The sequence below is a fragment of the Schistocerca serialis genome, unplaced genomic scaffold, assembly GCF_023864345.2.
Source record: "Schistocerca serialis cubense isolate TAMUIC-IGC-003099 unplaced genomic scaffold, iqSchSeri2.2 HiC_scaffold_1261, whole genome shotgun sequence".
Lineage (NCBI taxonomy): Eukaryota > Metazoa > Arthropoda > Insecta > Orthoptera > Acrididae > Schistocerca > Schistocerca serialis.
Window position 1 is genome coordinate 4062911 of NW_026047471.1, and position 13243 is coordinate 4076153.

Here is a 13243-nt window from a genome sequence, read left to right on the forward strand (position 1 = left end):
ATGTATCTTTTCTTCAGTGAAAGTCAACGGTAGTAAGTTTCAAGATATGGCATTTTGGAAAGATAAGGTTGGTCTCTAAAGGGTAACGACGGTAAAATAGCAAATACGAAACTATGGGTAACAACTATTGTTGATGGTTAGGAGCCATAATCGATATGCCACTATCAGTAATTGTATTTCTGAAGTTCATCATCAATCCTAGGACTGAAACCGATACTCTGTTTTACGTAAAGAATATAACCTTCAAAATTTATTTAGCAGCGCAGAATATTAAATCATAGTTTATAGATCAGGAACCTAATCCAACTGCCTTTAATTTTATTTTCACGGATGACATTGAGACAGTAAATAACAAGAGAAATAATAAAACTCTCAGAATCAATATACAAAATCCAAGTGTCCAGTAGATTCAAAAGTTTGCTATAATAGCGAATAGTTGCTTTTACTGACTCCTTCAATCCTACGTTTTCTGTCAGACAATGTTTGAAACTAGGATTAACAAGGTAAACAATTTTTTCACAAATTGTCAAATTGGAAGTCGGCGAGCCAGTTACATAAATTACGTTGACAACAAACGTTTCTCAAGTAAACTGATCACAGGAGGCATCGAACGCATTTATTGTGTGTAACATGCACAGTATGTAAAGTGGCAACGCCACCAACACACAATACCACTAACAAGGGAACATCCCCATCGCACCCCCCTCAGATTTAGTTATAAGTTGGCACAGTGGATAGGCCTTGAAAAACTGAACACTGATCAATCGAGAAAACAGGAAGAAGTTGTGTGGAACTATGAAAAAAATAAGCAAAATATACAAACTGAGTAGTCCATGTGCAACATAGGCAACATCAAGGATACTGTGAGCTCAGGAGCGCCGTGATCCCGTGGTTAGCGTGAGCAGCTGCGCAACAAGAGGTCCTTGGTTCAAGCCTTCCCTCGAGTGGAAAGTTTAATTTTTTATTTTCAGACAATTATTATCTGTCCGTCCGTCCGTCCGATGCGAGGTAACTGCGCTGTAGTATGACGACGCTACACCTAAACAAACATCGAAACACATGACGTCAGTCGCTAACCAAGCGATCACGGCACTCCGTAGCTCACGCTATCCTTGATGTTGCTTATCTTGCGCATGGACTACTCTGTTTGTATATTTTGCTTATTTTTTTCATAGTTACACACAACTTCTTCATGTTTTCTCGATTGATCTGTGTTCAGTTTTTCAAGGTCTATCCACTGTGCCAACTTATAACTAAATCTAAGGAGAGTGTGATGGGGAGGTTCCCTTGCTAGCTATGAAACAACTGTAGCCAAACCGAGCCCCCTCGTTATCCATGTGATGGATAAGACGACTAATTCGCAACACAAATGTCTATGTAAGCATGAAATTCTGTTGGAACGTGCTTCCTGGACAAAATAATATACATTTCCTACCTCTTCAATGCGAATCATGTAGCAAATGTAATTTAAAGGACATAAAAATATCGAGTGAATTTACTAACATAATTATGATCCACTCACGAACATGAATCGATGGTCACATAGTTGTCAAAAGTATTCTACAGTATTGCCATTGTCCATTAGACTAGCAGCAGGAAGAAAACGTTCGTTCAGCTGTGCTGAGATATCTTCCACCGACGAAGCTCGCGCTCCGAAGACGCCACAGCATCGTCTGCCATTATTTCATGGGAAACGTAATATCTCAAGTGTACGGTCTTAGACATAAAAACTGACCGCCGGCCGGCCACCACAGAGACTAAATCCGAGTCGTTCACTTAAGGTGGCCAATAAAACTGACCGCCCCTGACAACTCTAAGTCCGGCCATCTGCACAATCTGGCAACACTGTTAGATGCGGAAGTGTTAGGAGGAATTGTTGTTTACTTCCGAGATGTTCTCGGATTGTGTGAGCCCGTGTTCTAGTGGTAATCTTCGTGCATTTTTCTTTTTTTTTTACACATTTCGGTCTAAAGTTTGAGTCTCATTGAGCATCGAAGATAATTCGCTTAACATTCTACCCACGAGCAATAACAAGTATTCCAGAAACAACTCCGCAGGACAGCTCGTGGCTGCGTCGCGATCATAACAGCTTACGCTCGAGCGTTTCCTCACGCTGCAGCGGCTACCGGCCACCGGCCAGACGCCACCCGCCGCCTGAAATCCGGCGCCGCCCATGTGAACGCGGCGCGACGCTGTCAGTGTATGTATTAACTGTCATTTTCGAATTTGAAGTTCTAATTATCGTCCTGCAGTTAAGCATTGGATTTTGCATACTTGAAAATCATTAACTACAGTTAAGCATTGTAAAATTGAGTCACAAGTGGAAAAAGGTGTACCATCTGCAACACAATGTTTACTTTTGGTATAACAAAGGGGTGAATGCAGAGGAGGCAGCTAGAAAGATTTGAACTGGGTTTGGAGCGAGTGCTTTTGGGAAAAATGCGCCAGAAAAAGATATTCGCGTTTCAACAAAGATCGTTCTGGCATGAATGATTTTCCACATTAAGGAAGTCTCAACTACTGATATACGTGATAGATTACCATTTTACCATCATGCGACATTTGCATTCAACAGGCAAAGTTCATAAGTCTAGTGCAGGAGTACTGCATGCTCTAATTCGAAACAACAAAAATCAACGGAGTGACTATTATTGAACATCATTAGGTCACTCATCGAGCATTCCTATGCAGTACTGTTACTGGTGACTTGTTATGATGCCTTTATCGTCAACTTCCTAAGAAGAAATGAAAGGCTGAACCCCACCAAAAGACGTAAACTATAGGAAAGAGCAGTGTGAACATAATATTTTACATCTGATAAATCCAAAAGTGTGTTTTGGGCTACGAATTCTGCCCCCAGGGTGTGTGCAACACAGCTGGAATTTGTTGCCAACAACTGGGACACCTTTCGGTCGCAGTGTAAGAAAATCGAGCAACAAAACTACATCACCTGTGCTACTGCATGATAACGCACTATGTTGATTTGAGAGACAAAACAATCCAGGAGATTGATAGGAAAGTCGTCTCTCAGGCACTTGTATTGATAGGGAAGTCCTCACTCAGGCACTTGTCCCTCTCGTCATATAATTGCAAAATTTTACCTTTCCCGCTCTTGATCGATCATCCGTCAAGGCAATTCATTTCTAGACGAAAATACTCTTGAAACTACTCTAGTTTAATGGCATCGTTAGAACCAGTAGGTTTCTACAGGCGTAGAATTTGCAAACAACTTTAGCATTGTCAGATCGTTTTAGATATTGTGAAAGAAAATTCTTCTGCTGATTAATTTCTCTTTGATAATTACTGTTGCGTTTAGTAAACTAATGGAAAATGCAATTAAAATATTCACTGCACTAATTTTAACACGATTTAGTAGGATATTACCGACTTTTGACTTCTAAAAGATCTGTATTTATTTCATTTTCTGTACCATTCCTAAGTATTATGAAAGTGTAACATTTCATTGATAAAATTATGTATACACAACAACAAAAAATATGTCGGCAGAAAACAAAAGTGGCATTATGAATTTGGCAGGTTTTCGCTCTGACACTAAGAGTTACTGAAAGTAGCAAGACGAATTTTGCTCGAGCGTTGTCTCAGATAACCTTATTGAGTTTTTATCTGCCTGCTTGCAGCTGTGCTACAAAAGAATTAAAAATCTGGCTTTCAGCGAGTCTCGAAAGGCGAACGAAAGCAGCTTTCACCTGGTAGCTAAGCATGTTACCTGGGAACTGGTTTTTTCCTAAAGTGGTAAGACATCCTTTTGTCGTTGAATTGTTGGCAAATGTCAGTCAGACGTGTGCCGTGGGTCTAAGCGTTTCGGTGTGTTGAATTTGTACCAATGATTTTTCTACAGGTTTTTTCTGTCCCAAATAGAGAGTTGAGGACTCCCATTAGTATTTTCACATCATCTTGGTGAACTTTGCTCATAGTATTTTCGAGTGTGTTCCAGAATTTTTCGACACTTTCGGTGTTTTTCTTCTTTTCGATGTTGGTGGGGACACGTGCATTGATGAGAGTATATTTTTTACTGGGGCTCTGAATGAGCGTAGTCATAAGTCGCTTGTTGATGGGCCGGCAACGGTGGCCGAGCGGTTCTAGGCGCTTCAGTCCGGAACCGCGCGACTGCTAAGGTCGCAGGTTCGAATCCAGCCTCGGGCATGGATGTGTGTATTTTCCTTAGGTTAGTTAGGTTTACGTAGTTCTAAGTTCTAGGGGACTGATTACCTCCGCTGTTAAGTCCCATAGTGCTCAGAGCCATTTGAACCTTTTGATTGTTGATGGGTGTGATTTCTTTGACAGAGCTGATGATAGATCTGAGTTCGAGAAATGCGATGCCGAAGATTGGTACGCCTTTCGCTACCTTTTGTTGTATTTTGCTCTTGAAGATGCAATGGTTTCCCTAATGCAAGGTTTCATTGTCAATTAGTCGTGGTTCTTGACGAGCAAGGATGAGAATTTTTTGTCGGTCGAAAGCTTTTGTGAGATTATTTAGTTTTCGTGTTTGGATCAATGTATCGATGTTTACTTTTAAATGCATGTTTTTTGCTTGTAGGGAAATTTACCAGAGATCTTCGATATTCTCTGCCGTGCTAACCTGGACTCCCTAGAATTCGAAAATCCAACTGCCGCCTGTCGACAGCCGGGTTGTGTACCACTTGGGGTAAAGTTGACTTTGCTTGCATAGTTCATGTTTGCTTGTGTTTCATTGGTTTGGCATGGGTGATACCAGGATCGGACAGGACCAGAGGGTGTTGAAGCCTTTGAAAGCAAATATTTTCAGCCAAGCTCATTGAGCTAACAGACGGTGACCAGAGTGGCGGTGATTTTCACTCAGACGTGTCTGGGTTTTCGATTCAACGGATTCAGTAACCGTTCAGGATTGTGTTAGTATTTAGTTCACCCCTAATATTTGATTTCCTCGGTACCACCCATATGGGGGAGGGTTTCCCCTATCCGCCACACGCGATTATTATTATTATTATTGTCATTATGTAATCAGCAAACCCGATATGGTGTATCTTCCCACCACTGAAATAAATGTGTATTGTTTGATGCAGTATTTCCATCACATAAATGTGGGTTATAATTACGTTACATTGCTGCTAGTAGACATATTTCTCACTTTTTCTTAGGCAGTTGGTACCTGTTACTCTATCATAGGAATTTATGTGCGCAGCATTGTTGCAATATAGACGTTAAAATTATCCGATTTCTGTAATTTCATTTCGATATCAGATCGTTCTAATCGGATTCGGCCAGGCAGTCTTAATGTGGATATCCGACTACGACTCTCATCATATGATAGACTGGGTAATCCACATTCTTAATCGGACTGTTGAATATAGACCACTTATCTATGATAGGGCCTGAATTCTTAAGCACTGTGGAAAATAATAATCCAATGTGCTTATTACAAATACGTTATTTAAATATAAATATAAGAACTAACGAGATAACAGTTTATTTACAGGAGCAGAGCCCCATCCATCACAGCAGAGCAGTGCGAGATTGGTTTCAGAGCCAAGAGAGGATAAAGCTGTTGCCGTTTGTACCACGATCACCAAACATCAACCAGATAGAGAATATGTGGGCAGAGGTAACAAGGCCACTGCCACGTGGATCTACAAAAGCAAGCGACTTTTGGACAAACATAGAAAACATATGTTGGGAAGTAAACCATCACGCTACACTGTCGACAACTTAATGAAATCAATTCCCCTACGCCTTCGAGAAATCTTACGTAATGATCGTGGGTGGGTTGGTTACTAAAAGTATAAAAAATGTTCAAATGTGTGTGAAATCTTATCAGACTTAACTGCTAAGGTCATCAGTACCTAAGCTTACACACTACTTAACCTATTTTATCCTAAGGACAAACACACACACCCATGCCCGAGGGAGGACTCGAACCTCCGCCGGGATCAGCCACGCAGCCCATGACTGCAGGGCCCTAGACCGCTCGGCTAATCCCGCGCGGCTACTAAAAGTATACTCGTCCACAAAACCCATGTGGACAATTATCTGATAATCGGTCAAGCTTTGCTTTGTCGCAGCTCTTTAGCATACAAGTCCATTTACTTTCAGGTTCCACCTTACAATTCTTGCAATGCAAGGTAACTGAAAAAACTCATCCACTCGACGCCAACTGAGGAAACTGGTGCACGTGTTGTTCAACACACAGTAGTAGTCACCCACACTGGAATCAATGACTGTGTGTGTGTGTGTGTGTGTGTGTGTGTGTGTGTGTGTGTGTGTTTTCGTGTTCATGCACAATCTGAATCAATACTATTAACATTAGAGGCAACCAACAATAAATATTGCATCAAATATGACTGCAAAGTATTTCAATGCGATGGGAAGTTACAAACTGAATTTTCACCCAACCCACGTCCTGCATATTACGTTACGTAAGGTGTATTAACTCCATAGTATCGTAAGCAGAGACAGTGCGCTCTTGTTGTCGAAGCTCGCGACAAGCGCAGCGATCAGCAGTGTCCAATGCCGCCGCGATTTGTTTATGTTGGCTGAGCGTGGACACTGCAGCAGACGCTTCGCCATAAACAGAAAGAAATCACCTTGGCTCTGACTGCAGTGAGCGGGTATCACTGCCTGCGTGTTCTTATAGTAAGCAATGTGAGACTCTACTCACAGGTGCCATGGAGCAATTGCAACGGGTATCATGTCATTAGTCATCACAATATTAACCTGTGATGAAATGTAGACTCTATTTGTATCCCAAGAAAATAGGAACCTTCTCACGAAGGAATGTGAGGTGATATCAAAATTTATCCAACATACAAAAATTAGCTGCAGGGCTTTCATGTATGCAGTAGTAGCACACAAGGGAATATTATGTCTTGGGAGCGCGTATTTCATTTCCTCTTCTCATATTAACGCCCTTGTTTTAGAATGAAGTGAGAAAATAAACACGAAAAACTTAATTTCCTGAGAAGCATAAAAGTCATTTCCTCTTCTCGTATCATAACTTTTGTTTTAGTATGAGGTAAAAAAATAAACAGTTTAGGGTTCTGAAACATAATGTGACACCAGATTCTTACCGTAGGCGCTATCGGAAACGCATAAAGCAGGGAGCTGTCCATTCTTTTGTCCAAAAGTCTGTTTCCTTTCATGCATTACTCACGCTAGGAGATTCTTATTTAAGGACTTGAGGACATCAAGTTCTTCAGCAGAACAAGCCTTATGTTATTGTGCTAATTACGGTATGGAAAAAATGCAACAAAGACGAGTTCCCCTAGAGCAGTGAGGATATTCGCACATGTCTGTATTCAGCAATGACTGCCAGCTGCCACAACACTTCACAGAATCCTTGCGGCAGGTAACACAACTGTGCGTGCACTTCAGACTTCATTCAGAAAGACGTCAGGAGATGGTTGGAAACGTCAAATTAACGTTGCTTTCCGAGTCGTATTCAATCCAGAATGAGGTGTTATTAAGGTAGTTGAACGTTCTAGCAATTACACTTCTATAATTCCCATATGAACATTCCGATAGCCAAAAGAACCCATTAGTGTGAAACCATCTGGAACTGCATTAACATCAAACTGCAAGAACTTGAGACAATACGTCGACTCTTCTCTTCGCTAGGTGACCTATTACTGATATTTAGGATTCTCTTCGTTCTAGGCGCAATGGAAATGGAACTTCAGAGGCGCTTTCCGCTATTCTTGACAAACATGAGAAACTTGTAATCACTGCGAGTTACAACTGCGTGATGATAATGGTTCAGTAATAAATGAAAAGCACCAGTTGGCTTTTGTTCTACAATATTATTTTTATTGCTAACCGATTTTCGGCTTACAAGGCCATCTTCAGGTCTGAAGATGGCCTTGTAAGCCGAAAACCGGTTAGCAATAAAAATAATATTGTAGAACAAAAGCCAACTGGTGCTTTTCATTTATTATTATAATGTTGTTCTACCAAGAACCGACGGAAGATTCTGTTAATATGATAATGGTTCAGGTTGTCAGTAGTTGTGGTGGTGTTATGCTGTCAAACTGCTTACAGCAACGTTAATGGTGGCGCACATAATTTAGCGCGGACTACCTACTTAAGTAAAGATAGTGTTGTGGCGTCGTCGCTTGTATTTATTTGGCCTCAGCTTGAGTAATCAGATTTAACGAACATAGTACTACATTCGCGGGCTGCTAATGATACAGTATGACTACAGAGATCATCGTGCGGGTATTACATTAATTCTGCAATGAATTGCTTAAAAAATATTACCCTGAGCTACGCAGCTGGAGTGACTCATTACACAGGTACTCTATGTTGCACTTGGTTAAGTGATCAGTTCGCTGCAATCCTGCTTCTACTGTTTGTAAATACTTGTATAGTTCAAAAATGGTTCAAATGGCTCTGAGCGCTATGGGACTAATTGTCTGAGGTCATCAGTCCGCTAGAACTTAGAACTACTTAAACCTAACTAACCTAAGGACATCAGACACATCCATGCTCGAGACTGGAGTCGAACCTGAGACCGTAGCTGTCGCGCGGTTCCAGACTGTAGCGTCTAGAACCCCTCGGTCACTCTGGCCGGCATACTTGTATACTGACCATTCGTTATTTGACAAAATATGAACTGCAATCTAATTCGCATGTATATGACATGGGTTAGCGCCGGCACAAAGGTATGACTAATGATTGGATGCCGTTGGAGTCCCGTTATTTTGACGGCAAGACAAATGTTCGCAAATCACCTCTATTGCCTCAAAAAACAATCGCATCTTAAATTTCGAAGGACCGACGTCCACACTGTCACAGCGCGTTGAAATACAGCGACGACGGCAGATGAAAATTTGTGACCGACTGAGATTAGAACCTAGATCTCCTGCTTACTAGACAGACGTGCTGACCTCTACACTATTATTTTTTTAAAAAGTTTGAGAAGACTTTCAGCACCAGGTAGGCGGAGGCAAAGAGGGCAGGGGTCGAAAATCCGAGGCCTGGCCACAATGCCTCCCCCATACCTGTCACTGAGCAGCTGCATTATTCACATGTATTACATGTTCGCACTCATATATTCCTTTAAATTGTAGAACAAAATTGAAGTAGTAATTAAGGTAAAATAAATTACAGATTGTCGCCTCCAATGGCGTGCGTTCCTTGTGGAACATAACTTATAACAGTGAACAGGGTGACGGAAAAACAAATAACAAACATTCATTTAGAAATATATTCACAATTTAAGTTATCATGCACTGGATGCATATGAGGTCTGTAAGGGAGCCATATATTTTTAAACAAATTGAAGAAGTTTCGGAGCCGGAGGGGTTTTGCCAAATTAGAACAGTTCTGATTTTAGAACCAACGTAAAAGAATATTCCAGGAATAAAAAGGAAGTGAAAGAATAGTATTCTGCTTCTAATCAATAAAACTGTCCACCTCTTTGTAGCCCACATAAAGCAATAGATAAAAAATTTTAAACCATTCCTTATATTTGTTATTCTTCTTCAGCTTAAAATGTTCTTCTGCAATATAAAACATGCACTCTTCTAAGTTCCAAGTATTGTTTATTTTGACGTAAAACTGTCCCAGAAGCCCCTAATAACTGTTATTCTTTGCGGACGGGTAACATTTCCAGTCGGGTTCTAAAGCTTCAGTTATTGGTATACGACTTTCTGCGGTTCTGTTGACAGTGCTAATTTCTTCCTAGTCCAGTTCCAAATTCTGATTCTATTTTCACATAAGTAGGTGTGGGCTACAGTTTCTACAAGCCCACATTTGTCGCAGTATGGAGATGGTCCCAACTAGATTTTTCATAATCGTACCGCTGTGGGTATGGTTTCGTTTACAACGTCGCTCCATGCGGCACTGACTCTAGTTGGTATAATTTTATTGTTGATATTTTTCCAGACGTTCCTCCAGTTTTTTGTAGGTTAATTTACCGGAGTTGATTTGTATGGACGATGTCTGGTAATATAATCATAGATGGTTCTAGTGTTGGTTTGTGCTGGTGGAAGTCTTATACAGCTCCAGTCGCTATAGCACTTTCGGACGTAATCTAGGCGGGCGTGCTACATTAACTGGAGCGTTCCTATCCGCAGGATCTAACGAGAGGAACAGAAGTTTCGTGATGCTTGTCTTAGTGGCATGTATTAGTTTAAACGCACGTCTTTAATTCCAAGTCTTCTGTTTTGCCTCTACAAAGTCGCCGTGTGGAAGGATACTTTGAAGATATTTTGTTTCCACACATACCAAGAGGCTACAGATAATATTTTATGTGCAGTGACCTGCAGTATGCTAAAGAGCCGCGACAAAGCAAAGCTTGACCGATTATCAGATAATTGTCCACATGGGTTTTGTGGACGAGTATACTTTTAGTAGCCGCGCGGGATTAGCCGAGCGGTCTGGGGCCCTGCAGTCATGGGCTGCGTGGCTGATCTCGGCGGAGGTTCGAGTCCTCCCTCGGGCATGGGTGTGTGTGTTTGTCCTTAGGATAAATTAGGTTAAGTAGTGTGTAAGCTTAGGTACTGATGACCTTAGCAGTTAAGTCTGATAAGATTTCACACACATTTGAATATTTTTTATACTTTTAGTAACCAACCCACCCACGATCATTACGTAAGATTTCTCGAAGGCGTAGGGGAATTGATTTCATTAAGTCGTCGACAGTGTAGCGTGATGGTTTACTTCCCAACATATGTTTTCTATGTTTGTCCAAAAGTCGCTTGCTTTTGTAGATCCACGTGGCTATGGCCTTGTTACCTCTGCCCACATATTCTCTATCTGGTTGATGTTTGGTGATCGTGGAACAAACGGCAACAGCTTTGTCCTCTCTTGGCTCTGAAACCAATCTCGCACTGCTCTGCTGTGATGGATGGGGCTCTGCTCCTGTAAATAAACTGTTATCTCGTTAGTTCTTATATTTATATTTAAATAACGTATTTGTAATAAGCACATTGGATTATTATTTTCCACAGTGCTTAAGAATTCAGGCCCTATCATAGATAAGTGGTCTATATTCAACAGTCCGATTAAGAATGTGGTTTACCCAGTCTATCATATGATGAGAATCGTAGTCGGATATCCACATTAAGACTGCCTGGCTGAATCCGATTAGAACGATCTGGTATCGAAATGAAATTACAGAAATCGGATAATTTTAACGTCTATATTGCAACAATGCTGCGCACATAAATTCCTATGATAGAGTAACAGGTAGCAACTGCCTAAGAAAAAGTGAGAAATATGTCTACTAGCAGCAATGTAACGTAATTATAACCCACATTTATGTGATGGAAATACTGCATCAAACAATACACATTTACTTCAGTGGTGGGAAGATACACCATATCGGGTTTGCTGATTACATAATGACAATAATAATAATAATAATCGCGTGTGGCGGATAGGGGAAATCCTCCCCCATATGGGTGGTACCGAGGAAATCAAATATTAGGGGTGAACTAAATACTAACACAATCCTGAACGGTTACTGAATCCGTTGAATCGAAAACCCAGACACGTCTGAGTGAAAATCACCGCCACTCTGGTCACCGTCTGTTAGCTCAATGAGCTTGGCTGAAAATATTTACTTTCAAAGGCTTCAACACCCTCTGGTCCTGTCCGGTCCTGGTATCACCCAAGCCAAACCAATGAAACACAAGCAAACATGAACTATGCAAGCAAAGTCAACTTTACACCAAGTGGTACACAACCCGGCTGTCGACAGGCGGCAGTTGGATTTTCGAATTGTGGGGAGTCCAGGTTAGCACGGCAGAGAATATCGAAGATCTCTGGTAAATTTCCCTACAAGCAAAAAACATGCATTTAAAAGTAAACATCGATACATTGATCCAAACACGAAAACTAAATAATCTCACAAAAGCTTTCGACCGACAAAAAATTCTCATCCTTGCTCGTCAAGAACCACGGCTAACTGACAATGAAACCTTGCATTAGGGAAACCATTGCATCTTCAAGAGGAAACTACAACAAAAGGTAGCGAAAGGTGTACCAATCTTCGGCATTGCATTTCTCGAACACAGATCTATCACCAACTCTGTCAAAGAAATCACACCCATCAACAATCAAAAGGTTGAAATGGCTCTGAGCACTATGGGACTTAACAGCGGAGGTCATCAGTCCCCTAGAACTTAGAACTACGTAAACCTAACTAACCTAAGGAAAATACACACATTCATGCCCGAGGCTGGATTCGAACCTGCGACCTTAGCAGTCGCGCGGTTCCGGACTGAAGCGCCTAGAACCGCTCGGCCACCGCGGCCGGCCAATCAACAAGCGACTTATGACTACGCTCATTCAGAGCCCCAGTAAAAAATATACTCTCATCAATACACGTGTTCCCACCAACATCGAAAAGAAGAAAAACACCGAAAGTGTCGAAAAATTCTGGAACACACTCGAAAATACTATGAGCAAAATTCACCAAGATGATGTGAAAATACTAATGGGAGTCCTCAACTCTCTATTTGGGACAGAAAAATACCTGTAGAAAAATCATTGGTACAAATTCAACGCACCGAAACGCTTAGACCAACGGCACACGTCTGACTGACATTTGCCAACAAGTCAACCACAAAAGGATGTCTTACCAAATAGGAAAAACCAGTTCCCAGGTAACATGCTTAGCTACCAGGTGCAAGCTGCTTTCGTTCGCCTTTCGAGACTCGCTGAAAGCCAGATTTTCAATTCTTTTGTAGCACAACTGCAAGCAGGCAGATAAAAACTCAATAAGGCAATCTAAGACAACGCTCGAGCAAAATTCGTCTTGCTACTTTCAGTAACTCTTAGTGTCAGGGCGAAAACCTGCCAAATTCATAATGCCACTTTTGTTTTCTGCCGACATACTTTTTGTTGAAATTTCCTGGCAGATTAAAACTGTGTGCCCTATCGACACTCGAACTCGAGACCTTTGCCTTTCGCGGGCAAGTGCTCTACCATCTGAGCTACCGAAGCACGACTCAGGCCCGGTACACACATATTTACTTCTGCCAGTATCTCGTCTCCTACCTTCCAAACTTTACAGAAGCTCTCCTGCGAAACTTGCAGAACTAGCACTCATGAAAGAAAGGACATTGCGGAGACATGTCTTAGCCACAGTCTGGGGGATGTTTCCAGAATGAGATTTTCACTCTGCAGCGGAGTGTGCGCTGATATGAAACTTCCTGGCGGATTAAAACTCTGTGCCCTACCGAGACTCGAACTTGGGACCTTTGCCTTTCGCTGGCAAGTGCTCTACCATCTAAAGTTTGGA